We start from the raw sequence: 13,685 nt of genomic DNA, 5'->3' as shown, positions 1-13,685 counted from the left end.
TCTCAAGAAAAAAAAAAGCTGGACATTCCACTGACTGAGCCACTCAGGTGCCCCTCAGAAGGCTTCTCACATTTACCTGCTCTATCATGTGTCTTTCCTTAGAATCCTGTCAGATCTTCCTTACCATCTGCCTTCACTGTCTGTGCTCCTCTTTCCCCCCCCCCCCACCCTCTCGGGCAGGGTTAGGGTCTCCCCCTGCTTCCTGTGGCACCTGACTCAGTGCCTTCCATGGAGAAGCCCCGCTGGTCCTTTGTCTTTGGAAGGGGACACCAGTGTCACAGCTTCTTTCATAGGACATTGATTAAAACCGTGGCAGAGAGCCATGGCTTCCCTAACCTGGATGCTTTTTGTAAAAGATTTCTAGAGATCTTTCCATGTTATGGGATGAAGAAACTTACGTAGCAAAGAGGGAAGAGACGACTCAGTTGTGATTCAAAAGCAGTTTTAAAAACTGAAATTTCCAGGGTGCCTGGGTGGCTCTGTCTGTTGAGTGTCCCACTCTTGATTTCCATTCAAGTCATGATCCCAGGGTCGTGGGATCAGGCCCCACATCAGACTCCATGCTGAGTGTGGAGCCTGCTTGGGATTCTCTCTCTCTCATTGTCTCTCTCTCTCTCTCTCTCTCTCTCTCTTCCTCTGCCCCTCTCCCCTGCCCATGCATGCTCTCTCCTTCTAAAAAAAAAAGATAGAAATTTCCTTCAAGTCCTTTCTTGAACTGTGTGTGTAATGTACACGTAAGAGTAAACCAGCCGAGAGCCTGCAAGAAAGACCTGCTGACTATGTGAAACTCATACCTTGTGTCAGCCTGAAACTTACAATCGTTATTCCTGGAGCATGGCATGCTTTATTGCTTTTCATGTTGGCGGTGTAGACTTCGTGGGTGTCCAATCCAGAGGGAGGTAGGGTTTGCTCTGCAGTTCCTTGATTGCAGAAGGCTAAGAGCACTTTCCCTAAGGTTTTACGTTTGGCGGGTCCAAGATCTCATCGCGGCTGGGTATGCAGTAGAACAGCTAGGTCAGGGTGGCACCAAGCATGTTAGCACCTGAACGTGAGTCTCTAGGTCATGGTCAAGGGAATATTTCAGCATATTTCAGAGGCCCTGGGTTTATAAGCACACAGTTCAGCAAACACCCAAAGGAAACTGTAGGTTTCCTGCAAGGTTACATGTTCCTGTAACCACGCACGATTGTTATGAACTTTGTTTCTGAGCTGAATCAGGGAGAAGATTCTGGTAGAATTCCTGTTTAACAAAAGGAACTAAGGTGTTTCTTCCCCACTACTCTATGTGTTCATCAGAGAGAGAAGTACCACCCAAGGAAACAAAGACAATCAAATCAGAAAACGAGCATAGTAAGACTGGGTTCATCCATTCTGAACTTCTGCTGTAACAAATTGCCATAGGGGAAATGACACAATGGAGTATGTTAAAAATTTATATTTAGAGAGGACATATGCCAGGATGTACAGACCCCCCCGGATGGTTTTTGTAGAACTGGAGCCCCGGTTTGAATAGCTATTTCTTTCAAATTCTCGGATTGCAAAATGATAGTAATTCCCGAGGAGGACTTTTTTTTTTTTTTTTTTTTAAGGATTAGAGTCCTTTAAAACTTGCCTTTTGAGAAATAATACACTGTGATGTACCTGTTGCCTGTATACGATGTTTAGAATATTCATCAGGGCTTCTCAAAGCAGTTTTTAAATTGAAAATTTCATAGACGTTAAAAACATGGATAAAATACGTTTTAGTCACTCTGCCTTCGATGGGTAGTTTAACACTAATAAAAAGGTATGCTTAAAATTTACCGTGCAGTTCTGTGTCCGTTTATTCTGTTGTGATCGCCAGAATCCTCACATGCTCTTGTAAACGGTCGAGTCCTTCAATGTCTGCCTCTTCCCCCACTGGACACGTTCCTCTATGGCCCCAGTGCTTTGCACGTTAACAAAGCCATCGAAGACCTCTAGGGGTCATTCTTCTGCCTCCGTCTGGTGCACTGTAAATGCTCCCAGACACGCTTGTTTGTATCCAGAGGCTTCTAAATGGCCACCAGGAGGCACAACCCAACAGTCAATGTTGGGGGGCGGGATATGAACCAGCCTGTCAGGGACAATTGAGGGGGGGCCATGGCGATGCTGGGACGGGGCAAGGATGTCCAGGAAACATCAGGCCAAATCCGTTCTTCATCTCCTCTGTCTTCGGGACCCCTTCCTTCGTGCTGTTTGCAGCCAGGGGACAGCTTGTGGAAAGAACGTGGGTTTTGAATAGAGCAGCTTCCGGTCTTGGCTTAGCAATGAAGCTCTGTGCCCACTGATGTATTCCTCGATCTCTCCAAGCATCATTTTCTCATCTCTAAAGTGGGGATAATGACACTCTTCTTGTTAGGGTCTTTGCAAAAGACTTAATGAGTGTGTGTGTGTGTGTACAAATCTGTGTGCTGTGCTTGGGTGACAGTAGCTGCAGAGTAAAACGGTACGTGATGACCCTCGTCTCCATTAGCGGTATTTTACAAGGGGTATAACCCTGGAGAAAGTCTGATGGGTTAGCTTCTTGCCGTTGACTAGTTGAGATATTTGAAGAGGAGGGTTTGAACTGGGGAGCGGCCGAGGAGAAACAGGGAAGGGTTTGGAGTGAAGATGTTTTTCAGAGGTAGAATCAGAACGACTTTGTGATGGGTCGGGGATAGAGGCCGAATCCACAAGGACTTCCGGCTTTCCGCTGGCGGGGGGACCGGAAGGCTGACATCGTACCTTCTGAGACACAAACCATAGTTGTGGGAAAGACAGGAGAACATGGTAGAGAGAGCCAGCCCCATGCAGAACTGGCGTCCTCACTCTGGCGAGCAGGCTGTCATGACCGACACCTGGTGCTCCCGTCCCTGCCCGCAGCCCCTCTCCATGACTCAGCTCCTCTGTGCCCATGTTTGCTGTATCTGCTCTGTCGCTGCTGGCACTGACTTTGTGCAGCCCAGCTTCAGACTTTAATGCCAGACACCCTTGATGGGTGGGTATGCGAGGTATCTATCGCTGTGCAAACAGTGGCTTGAAAAACATACGTTTGTTATCTCAGAAATCCTGTGAGTGGGGTACAGGTGCAGCTCGGCTGGGGCCTCTGTTCGGGTCCGGATGCCAGCTGACTGTGTTTTCATCTGGAGGCTCGACAGAGGAAGACTCCACTTCCCAGCTTCCTCAGGTTGTTGGCACAATTCGTTTCCTTGCAGCTGTAGAAGTGAGAGTTTTGTTTCTTCGCTGGCTGTTGACGGAAGGCTCCCCTCGGTTCCTAGGGCCTCCAGTGGCCCTCCCCATAGGCATTCACAACGTGACAGCCAGGTTCTTCAAGGCCAGCAAATCATAAGGCGGTATAAATCACAACGTAATGTCATCACAGGAGTGACATCCCATCACACTGGCCGTATTCTGTTGGCTAGAAGAAAGTCACAGCACCTGTCCACACTCGAGGGGAGGGGACTACAGGTGGGGACGGCAGGAGGTGGGGATCATGGGGGCCACCTCAGGCTTCGCAACCACAGTGGGCTGGTCACCCTCAGGTCAGAGCAGACCTTGCAGGCCAGGAAGTCTTCCTTGGGTCAGTTCTCGACCACACTGCCGTGGCCAGAAGTGGGCATGTTTTACTTAGCTTAGAGCACAGTGGCCTCTATACGCTGACCGCCTCTGGGCACATGCTCCACAGACTCAGTGACATTGCAGGCTTAAGGCATCATAATTGAAACCTGAGACTCAGAGCAGCAAAAATCAGAGCAGTGGAGTCCGTAAGCTACTCATAAGATTCACTTCCTCTAGTTCAGGAAGTACTTTGGATAATTTTTTAATTAATTAATTGACATTCTTTGGATGTCTCTTTCAACTTTTCTCATGTTCCATCTCCTCGGAATGGAAAATAGCACACTTACTGACTTTTCTATACTGGTTTTAATACTTAGGGTAAATCCACTTTTCAGTAGCTCGCGCTTAAGTACCCAGCTCTTTGTTTTCTGAGCCCACAAAAAGTTTTGACATATATAATTCGCCATAGCTTGGTGAAAATAGTGAACCTGTTGCATTTGAGAACATTGTCTCTCTAATTTAAGAGGGAAGTGTTCTTTAGTTTTGATTCGTCCATTTCCTCATCTGGAAACCAGGGCAGGCAGCAAGCCTGTGTGTAAGGCTCTGAGCCTGAGAGCTTCCCACCCCTCAGCCTTGTGGTCAGGATCAAAGGACCAAAGCCCATGAAGGTGCCGGCTGCCCAAACAAACCAGGGCTGAAGTAACACCACAGAGAGTTCCATTGTGTTGCTGTAGCTGTTTTAAATTTCTCCTCTAGTATTCTAGACTTATTTGTGTGTAATGCTTCAGTTTGTACAACTCTTCGGAAGCTTGGTGCATAAAGTGAGATTCAAACGATTTACGGAAGTCTAGCTAGACCGTTCAAAATGTTTTATCAGGAATTTTGCATCTCTGCATTGCTGACTGTGCACCTTTGATTGAACGTCTGCATCCCTCTTTTCTCCTCCAGCATGTCTTTGACTTGTTGCTACTGTTTTGACCAAACTCTATTGGGTATTTTGACTCGAGCACCAGGAGGGAAGTCGGTACCAACCTGACTTCCGGTCAGCACCGGCCTGAATGTGCCGTTCATTTGGGTTGGTGTTCCTCGAGAAATCCTGCACAAAATACTAGTTCTCAGAAGGCCTGATTGGCTTTTAAGTAAAGAAAGGTTCTGTGAGCAAATAGGTTCACAAAATACTGCGTATCAGCTTCCACCTTTTAGGGGTTCAAAGTCCTTATTAGAACACTTCATTCCTTTTTTTTTTTGTCTTTAAAGTTTATTCATTTGTTTTGAGAGGGAACACGTACATGTGTGAGTGTGGGAGGGGAAGAGAGAGAGGGAGAGAGAGAGAGAATCCCAAGCAGGCTTCACGCTCTCAGTGCAGAGCCCAATGCAGGGCTCGATCTCACGAACCATGCACGAGACCATGACCCGAGCTGAAATCAACAGTGGGATGCTTAACTGAGCCACCCAGGCACCCCTTATTTCTAATCCAATACCTTCTGGATTTATTTAGACAGGGGGCACTATTTTTTTTTTAATTATTAACAAAATTAAAACAAAAGACTTTTTGCTATCCAAGAGACCAGAACCATAGTTTTGCAAATGCTATCTAATGTGCCCAGAAACTCTCTCTTGCTGGCTCACGTAAGCTCTGGAAGACCTTGGAGCTAAATGCTCCTGCCCAGATCCAGTGATCTTATTCCTTTAAAATTCTACTGCTTTTAAAAACTATATATGTCGCTTTAATCAACTTCTCATTGCTCATACTTTATGGTTTGTGTAGAACTTAACAACCAGCTTTCCTCTTTCAGTGTATGATTGATTTGCCACGAACTGAGCCGGGGATTCCTAAGTTGGACACTGTTTTGAGGTGAGCTAGCGTTTCTGTGGACCGCCGGCAGACAGAAGCCCCACAGCCATGCCGCCACGGTCCCCTTGCCTGGGTCTTGGGGCACAGGGTTTTCTCAGCGCTGCTTACCTCCTGGACTGGATCACCACACACTGATGCCCCTCGCCATGATTCATTTTTTTTAAAGGTTACCTAAGAAATGAATTTGATCAAAGAGAAGGCATACTGAGCATCAGATAGCCGAGTTTGCAAAACGGCCTGTCTCGCACAGCCAATGCCTTAGGCCCCCCTCTTCGGCTTATCAGTCTGGTTTCTGATAATAAATAACAAGATAATAGTATATGTTTGAGGAATGTTTTATCTTTTCAGAGGCTGTCACTTTCGTTGGGTTGTTGGGTTCTCCCAGCAGCCCCATCCCCGGGGCCAGGCCGTTGTCAGTACAGTTTCTTCGTACTTGGGAACGTGGGCACGGTGACCGGGCAGAGCCAGGGCTGGGACACGGCGGGCGAGACTCCCAGAGGGCTTGGGTTAGGAGAAGGCTGACCGGGTGCGGGGGGAGAGGGGGCGGGCCAGCAGGCAAGTGAGGGTCCCCAGGGCCTCCTCCACACCCCCTCCTTCCTGGCTCCTCAAAGTGAGGCGTGGAGTCCTCTCCGACCACATCTGGGGGCATCCTCCGGGATAAAACTTGCAGATGCGTCTCCTAATATGGTCCTCTCCGTCCCGTTTACATTTAGGTGCACAGAGGGACACTTGCCCAAGTCCAGAGCAGCGCCGAGGCCTGAACTGACCCGCTTTGGTAAACAGCGCCACCTGGTGGCCACGGAAATGTCCATTTCCCCAAGAAGACACCGCGGGGCTGGTCTTTGCCCACTTCTCCGTGGAGGGTAGCGTCTGATAACGCCCCGTACGTAAACCGATTCTGTGCGGAGAGCGCTTGCCTGAATCACTCCCTTGAAAAAGGTCCAAGTGCAGTTGTTTGGTTTAATGACCTGCATTATTATAGGCTTTGGAGCTTGTGTGTGTGCCAAGTAAAAGGGTGAACAATACCCAAACTCTTCAGGGCAATGTTCCTCCAGAGAGCTGAACAGACAACATAAGCCCTACTGTTCGTAAGGGCCGGTGGTTGCAGTCACATTTTTATGGCATTAATCAATTTGTATCGTAATTTATAGGAATACTGTTCCCACACTGGGTTTTGTTGACTGAGGAAAGATCGGGGCAGCAGAGGGAAGGAAGCCCTTAACCCTGGGCAGAATCTTCCTCCTCGGGAAATGGAAGCGGAGCCGTGAGGCGGCCGCGTGGGAAGGAATGTGTGCTCCTTTGCCTGTCCCCGAAGGGCACCTTGAGTTTAAGAAACATCCCAGCCCGCTGTCAGCAGCAGCCCGGCTCTGGGAGCGGCTGCGCCCTGCCGTTTTGGCCGTGCTCACATACGATGGCCTTTACTTCAAGGACTTCTTCCCTTAGCCCAAACAAGCCGACCTCAGAGGTCTGAGACAGCAGGCAGCAGACACAAGACTGCCACGTGCGGGCGGTCATGGAGTTCTGACCGTGGGCTGTGAGCTGAAGCCCATGGCAGTTTTTGTACACTCTGCTCAGGTGGGTAGGAGGTGGCAGAATGCGGGAGGCGCATCCCGTCCTTGAACCGTAGTGCGGCTACGTGCGCGTGCCTTGGTCGTGAGGTGCCTGGCTGTCCCTGACAGTGGTGGCTGGGCAGTGGGTCTACCACCCTCCAGGCCCTGCCACGCAGCCTTGCCTTGGGTGGTTCAGGAGTCAGCAGGCAGAGGAAACCCGCTTGCACACAACGATGCCGTGACCATATGCGGCTTGAAATTTCAGAGCAGACTTTTCAGAGCAGTCTCTCGTTACCTAGCTAAAAGTAGCTGTGTGCTTCTTGCCGTATACTTTCACACCTCTTCTCCCTTGCTCCCGGACCGCTCCTTCTGCACGCCCTAAATTACAGATCCTCGCTGGGGCTGAGCATTGAAAGACATCCATTGGCTTCTCCCGTTCGTTAATAGAGGTGCTTAAGTCAGCCGGATGGCCTGCCCCGGCGCTCGGGCCCCCCTCCGCCCTCCTCCCCTCAATCATCCCCGGCCCTCCTCTATCCCCACCTGTATGCAATGGTTCCCTGGACCAGCTCCAGAGCACTTTCTTTCATCCCTTGATTGGGCTTTTATTTTTAAGAAGAAAGCCAAGCACATTTTTAACAGCCGCGACCAGATGGAGCGAGCTCTTCTGAGGCAACGTAAAGGTAATAAAACAGAGCAAGCTGGTGTGGCTAACCTAATGAAAGATCCTGGGGCTTTGTGCCAGCTCTCACTAACCTTGGAGAATACTTGGGTTGTGTGGGAGGCAAATAACCCAGGGCAGTGTTTTCCTGACTTTTTCTGTCCTTAAACAACTGACCGAAGTCTGCGCCTTTCCTTATCCTCAAGCCTTTTCCACCTTGGTCTTGAACATTCTTCACTCCTCGTGCTTCACGGTGATTCGTACTTCTTGGTGTCCCTCGTCCTTGGTACCGGCCACCTGCCCCTGTACCCCCCGCAGACACACGCATCATCACAAAGCTTGTTTCTCCATCATTAAGTCATTTCCTTTGAACCACAATCCTTTCCTTCTGGTCCTTTAGCCCAGCTTCTGGAATGGGCCCTCTCCCTCTCTCTGTCTCTGTGTCTGCGTGTGTGTGTGTGTGTGTGTGTGTCTTGTCTGTCTGTCCCTGACTCAGTCTGTCTCTCCATGTGACCCTCTCTCTGTCTGTCGGTCTGTCTGTCTTGTCTTGGTGTCTTCCCCCGCCCCCCCCCCCCACTCTCCTGCTAGCTTAGAGCAGACTGTGGCCCTGACATCCGAGCGATGAGGACTGGCCCTGCAGGGTGGACAGCACGGGCATCCTCACCCCTCCCCTGGCCTGGACCTGCTGACTGGTCCTGACTTGCTGGGTCCTTCCTTGTCATCTCTCACGTGTGCCACTGTTGGACGGCCTCCACTGCCCCTGGCTCCCGGCTTACACGGCTTCAACCCTAGTCACTGCCTCAGCCTTTTACACGGATGCCACGCCATGCTCCCGCGTGCACGGGACTGGTTGTTCCACTCCTGGGGCTGGCGGTCTTCAGAGGTAGAAAAGCACCGGTGACAGCACAGCCTCCAGCCCCCAGTCCCCAGCCCCCAGCCCAGGGCCGGGCGGAGCCCGTGGCGCCTTCTCCAGCAGCAGGAGGTGCATCCTTTGTGTCCCCAAGAGCCATGCACACGGCATCATTCTCGGAGTCCGTAGCAGGGAAGGTGGGCTAGCCCTCCACCCGGCTCGAGACCCTTTTGGCGCCCCTGTCTTGCAGCCACATGCCCGGGAGCCGTTACATGAGCAGGGGCCCTTCTGCAGGTGTGGGGCTACTGGGCTCGGCTGAGCCAGCCTTCAGCCTGAACCACGCTCCTTTCCACCCGCCCCACACATCATCCCAATGCCCCTTCTCTTTTCCCTGGGTGGAACCAGACCCCAAGTGCCACTGGGGCCTTATCACCATGTAAGGTGACTGTTACCTTAAGTTGTTTCTCCACCTGAGTCCCTGCAGGGCTTGCCTTGGTTGCTCAGTGCACGTTAATGCAACGGAATCTGAGTGAGCGCAGGGACGTGAGTGGGGAGTGATCAAACATTTACAGCACTGTGGGCCCCTCACTCCCATCAATCCTCATGGCAGCCTTGGGTATGGGCTGTACTGTTACATTTCAGGGATGAGTCGCTGAGGCCCTGAGAGGCTAGACAATTTGCCTGAGTTCACACAGCTGCCACATGGTGGAGTCTCGCCCCCCCGCCCCCAGCCTCTTCTGGAACATTCTGCAGAATGTGGGCAAGATGGGGGAGTGGGGGAACCTAACTGCCGAGGTTGGGGAGCTGGGCCTGGTGGGAGGGGCGAGGGACCAGCTGCTGGTTTAGTGGATTGTGGTCGGCAGGAGGGAGGAGGGTCTCATGGGGGCCTGGAGGGGCGTGGAGGGTGACTGACGTGAGGTGGAGGAGGAGAAGGAAGTTTCAGGAGGCTAGTGCTTCTGACCGGGGGAGACTAGGTGGATGGGTCCCCTTACCGGGGAGGGGGAACAGGAGACTGGTCCTGCCTGGCAGGTGGGGGACCTGGCGTGGGGAGGCTGCGGGCCCAACAGGTTTGCTGGCACCACGGGGTCCTGATGGCAGAGGCTGGAACAGCAATGGCATCTGGGTCCTGGGTCTGTTGTCCCTCCTCCGCCATCACTCTGCCTTTCAGCCTGTCTCCTGGGCCTGAGAAGGACGGGCTCAGAGCCACGCCCCAATCTTGGCACTTCCCCTCCACTCCGCCCTGGGGGAACTTGTTCTTACTGTGCTTAAAAGTAGGCTGAGAAATCAGTGCAAAGATGGGAAACTTAGTTTTCACATATAATGGGAGGGGTGTGTGGACTGGGAAAACAAGGGCCGATTGGATTTTATTTTTCGGGGAATCCGCTGCCGAGATGGGATGTCAGCAGGTGCATGGGGCGCTGGTTTCCCCAAATGGCGGGGCGACTCTCTCAGGAGCCAGTTCAAGTGTGACCCCGGGCTGCGCGGCACCTCCGGGCCCCGGCCCTGCCCTCTGGGGAGCGCCCCCGCCCTCTCATGGCTGGAGACATGCTCTTCCCACTCCCTCTGTGCCCCCTGAGGCCAGGGAACTGTCCCCTCACGTCTGTGCTCTGGCGACAGGGCATGGTGGAGTGTGGGTTGGACTTGATAGGAGGGGTGTGGTGGGGGTTCAGACAGGTAAGAGCAATGGCTGGGAACGTGGCCTGGGTCTCTGAGGTCACTGTGCTGTCTGGGTTCACCATGGTGACACCCAGTGGCCCTAGCACTTGAGGTACCTCACATACATTGTTACCTTGCTGGGTCCTAGCTCTTGTTTCCAATTTGTCGATAAGGAAGCAGAACCATGGAAAAGTTACCTAGGTCTTCTAGAGTCACAGAGACAGGGAGTGGCAAAGTCAGGCGGAATCGGGATGGGGAGGATGCTGGTGACCACACAGCCAGCTGGCCTGGCCTCCTCCAGGATGTGACCCCCCCCCCCCTGCCGGGGGACAGGAGCTCGGCCTGGTGTGGTGTCCAGCCGGGTGCTGTGTGGATGCCCACCAACTCTGGTGAGGCCAGAAGTATCTCCCGAAGTCTTTACAGATCACACTGAAGAAGAGGCACTTGTGTTCCAGATCCTCTGGCCGCTTCTGACTAACCGACGGAGGTCGAAGCCATCAGGGTGGTAACGGCTTCCTGCACATCTCTGACCTGCCGTTTACGGCCTCCTCAGATTCCCCGGGACCGCCAGGACTCAGCCGCCTGACTCTGCAGCTCCGAACCAACCTTGTCGATATCCCCGTTGGGGGCCTTTGCTTGGGCTTTAGGAAGGGTCGGTGGTGGATGTTTTTGGTGGAATTTTGCGGTCCGATGTCAGAGATGGCTGAAACGTGGCGGCGAGAGCGGGCCCTGGGCGTGTCTCCAGGATTGTATTTTTCTCTGCTCCAGGGCCTATCCCCTGGATGGTACCTATCCCCGAAAGGGGTCTGTGTTGGAGCCCAGCGCCCCTCGACCCTTGCTGAGTAGGAGTCATTAACTCCAGGGAACTAAAGGCGGAAGGAAGGGTTAGGCTTTGGGGCAAATCGGCAATGAATGAGCTTCTGTTCTCTAACCTGACCACATGTGTTGGAGGCAAATAGACACCTTGCTCTGCTCCTGTAAACACACCTTGTGCAGGTAGATGCTTGTCGGCTCACCCCTCTCATGGGAGAGATGCCCTTCTCATGCCCTGGCATTGTTGGCTCTTTGCTGCTCAAAGGACACTGCAACCTTGAACCAGCTCCCTGTGTTCCTTCCAGCGGGGATGAAACGAGCCTTCAGCAGGGCCTCATCCTTTACCAGGGCCTGGCAAGGGCCCTGGGAAGGGAGGTCACCGTTGAGCAACGCCCAGACATAGTCTACCATTCATTTCCAGATGCCTCTGGGCCTCAATTGTTTTCTTCCTCTCTTCCCATAGTTACAGATTTTGCAAGATCCGTTCAACACGTGTTCATGGGTCCATCCCCCCCTAAGCCATTTAGATCCATCAGTCCAGTGTTCCCTTTGCTCTTTTCATGCTGACGGTTTTCAACGGCTGTTGACAAAGCTGCTAAAGGAACAGGTTATTAAGAGCGCTCACGCGGTCGCCCCTGCGGGCTTAAATAAGCCCCTAAGGTTTCCCAGAATGGGTAGGACGGAGCCTCCCAAGCTTCCCAGAACAGGCCCAGGGATGCGTTTTGCTTTTTGCTTTTTTTTTTTTTCCCTAAGTGGAGGGCACCATCTTTGCGTTGAAGGGAAGGTGCACGGGAGCCGGGGGTTCCTACGGAAAAAGCCAATTCCTGGCGTAAGACTCAAAGGCGAAAGCCCTCAGCTTTCCCTGAGCTGTACTGATCTGCACAAGGCCTTCTTTACATCTGTATCTTTCTTAGCCGTGTTGGCTGTGAAGGGCCATCGGGGCTGCCTCCATCTGTCTGGCGGGGTGAGTGAGGGCAGGGGTGATGCCCGGCTGTGGAACTCTGGGCCCAGGGGGACTATCTGAGCTGCGATTATGAGGGCTTCGTTCCTCGGACGCGTGGAAGACAGCTTGCTGCAGATGCCACACGTTGGCGGTGCTGGTTGTCAACAACCAGCTAGAGCCCGGAGGCCGTCTTACGGCAGAGCCGAGAGGCAGAGTCCCGGTGGCCACGTGTTACAAGTGTGGGGACGATACACCCGGTGTCTTCGGAATTTTGCCCAAGCGTGAGGGGCCCTTCGTGTTCCATCGCCCCCGGTTCCCACCCGAGCACCCAGACCTTTGGAATGTTCTCTTCTTTCCTGGAGCCCTCACCCAGTGGCAGACGTGGCGGGGGTTTCCATCCACACCTGTTTCCTTCTCGTCCTGGGCACCCAGCTAGACGACTTCTTCCAGCCTCCCGTTGGGCGTGGCTGTGCGATTGGGTCTGGCCAGCGCAGCGTGGCTGGAAGTGGGGTGGGCCTCTTCCAGGCCCTTCGAGGAAGCTTCCCACGTGGCTCCCCGTGTGCTGGCTTCCGCTGCGGAAGCTGGAGCACACGCCAGAGGGACCGGCCCGGGCTCCTGAATGACCTCGTGGAGGACTGCCACCACCCAGCCCTGGCATTGGGCTTGGCGTGAGTGAGAAATCAGCCCTCACTGGCTCTCGGCCGGTGCCCCCGTCGCTTGCTTTCTGGATTGTTCCGTGTCCTCTGGGTGAGTGTCAGCCCCTTCCCCTTGGCATTTCTGCATTTCCAGCTCCCTTCTCTCCCATCCTAGAGGAGACAGCATCTTTTCCTTTCGCATCTACACTCATCCGAGTGCCCTCCATTGTGACTCCCCCCGCTCGAGTCCCCCTTCAGCTTTGCCCCGCGAATCCTTTCTCTTCCTTGAGCTCCAATCTTATCTTTCACGGGCCCCATTCCTTCTTGGTCGCGACTATGTTTAGCCCCCGCCCCCACCTTGTTACGCATGTCTCTATTTCTCGTCACCGTCGGGATCTGTGAACGGTCCCCTCCGCTGGGGCTTTCAGTCCCCCTCCTCCTCACTCAGCTGCAGAATCTGCCTTCTGCTCCCACCGCCTTTGGGCGGTGACCGACCCCAAGGCCCCGTTGGCTGCTACATTTGCAGTGTCTCCACAGTTCCCACGCTTTATCATTTCTGTGGCACCCTTGCCAGGCTCTCCCTCTTGAGCCGACTGGCCTTTGTCGCTGGGCTTTGCCGGTTCCCCCACAGCTCGCCTCTCTCCACCACAGGCTGGTTGGTGTCCACGCAGGGACGGAAGGAAGGGGAGGGTATTCCTGGGGTTCCGGACTGCACCTCTCCTCTTTCCCCATGGTGCCACCGTTTGTAATCTGCATCATTGACTCCCTTAGCATCGGCCGCCAGCTTCATGCATGATGACATCCCGGTCCCCATCCTCCTTCAGGATGCCACGACCCTCCATCCCAGTGGTGGGACTCCCCCAGGACCTTCCACCGAACACGCATCCGGCAGACCCATCTGCTGCCCCACACCCCCCACAACTATTCCCGCCTCCCCCTCATGCTCCCCCTCAGGCTCCCCAGCCTGCCGTTTTTGGGGGTTACAGGGATGACAGTTCTACGTCAGCCAGCTGCCCAGCCCCAGTAGTTCTGAGCGCACCCTCTTACGTATATGGTTCCAGCCTTTGTTGTCTTTGCTTAATTAGACTTCCCCAGGGGCCGGTGCGCCGCCCCCCTGCCCCCCACCTCCCGTCCAGCCCATCTCTCACTCCTGCCATCCCAGCAGTC

This window comes from Panthera tigris, chromosome C1 (assembly GCF_018350195.1).
Source record: "Panthera tigris isolate Pti1 chromosome C1, P.tigris_Pti1_mat1.1, whole genome shotgun sequence".
NCBI classification, from domain to species: Eukaryota; Metazoa; Chordata; class Mammalia; order Carnivora; family Felidae; genus Panthera; species Panthera tigris.
Note: the sequence above shows the minus strand (reverse complement) of the source record.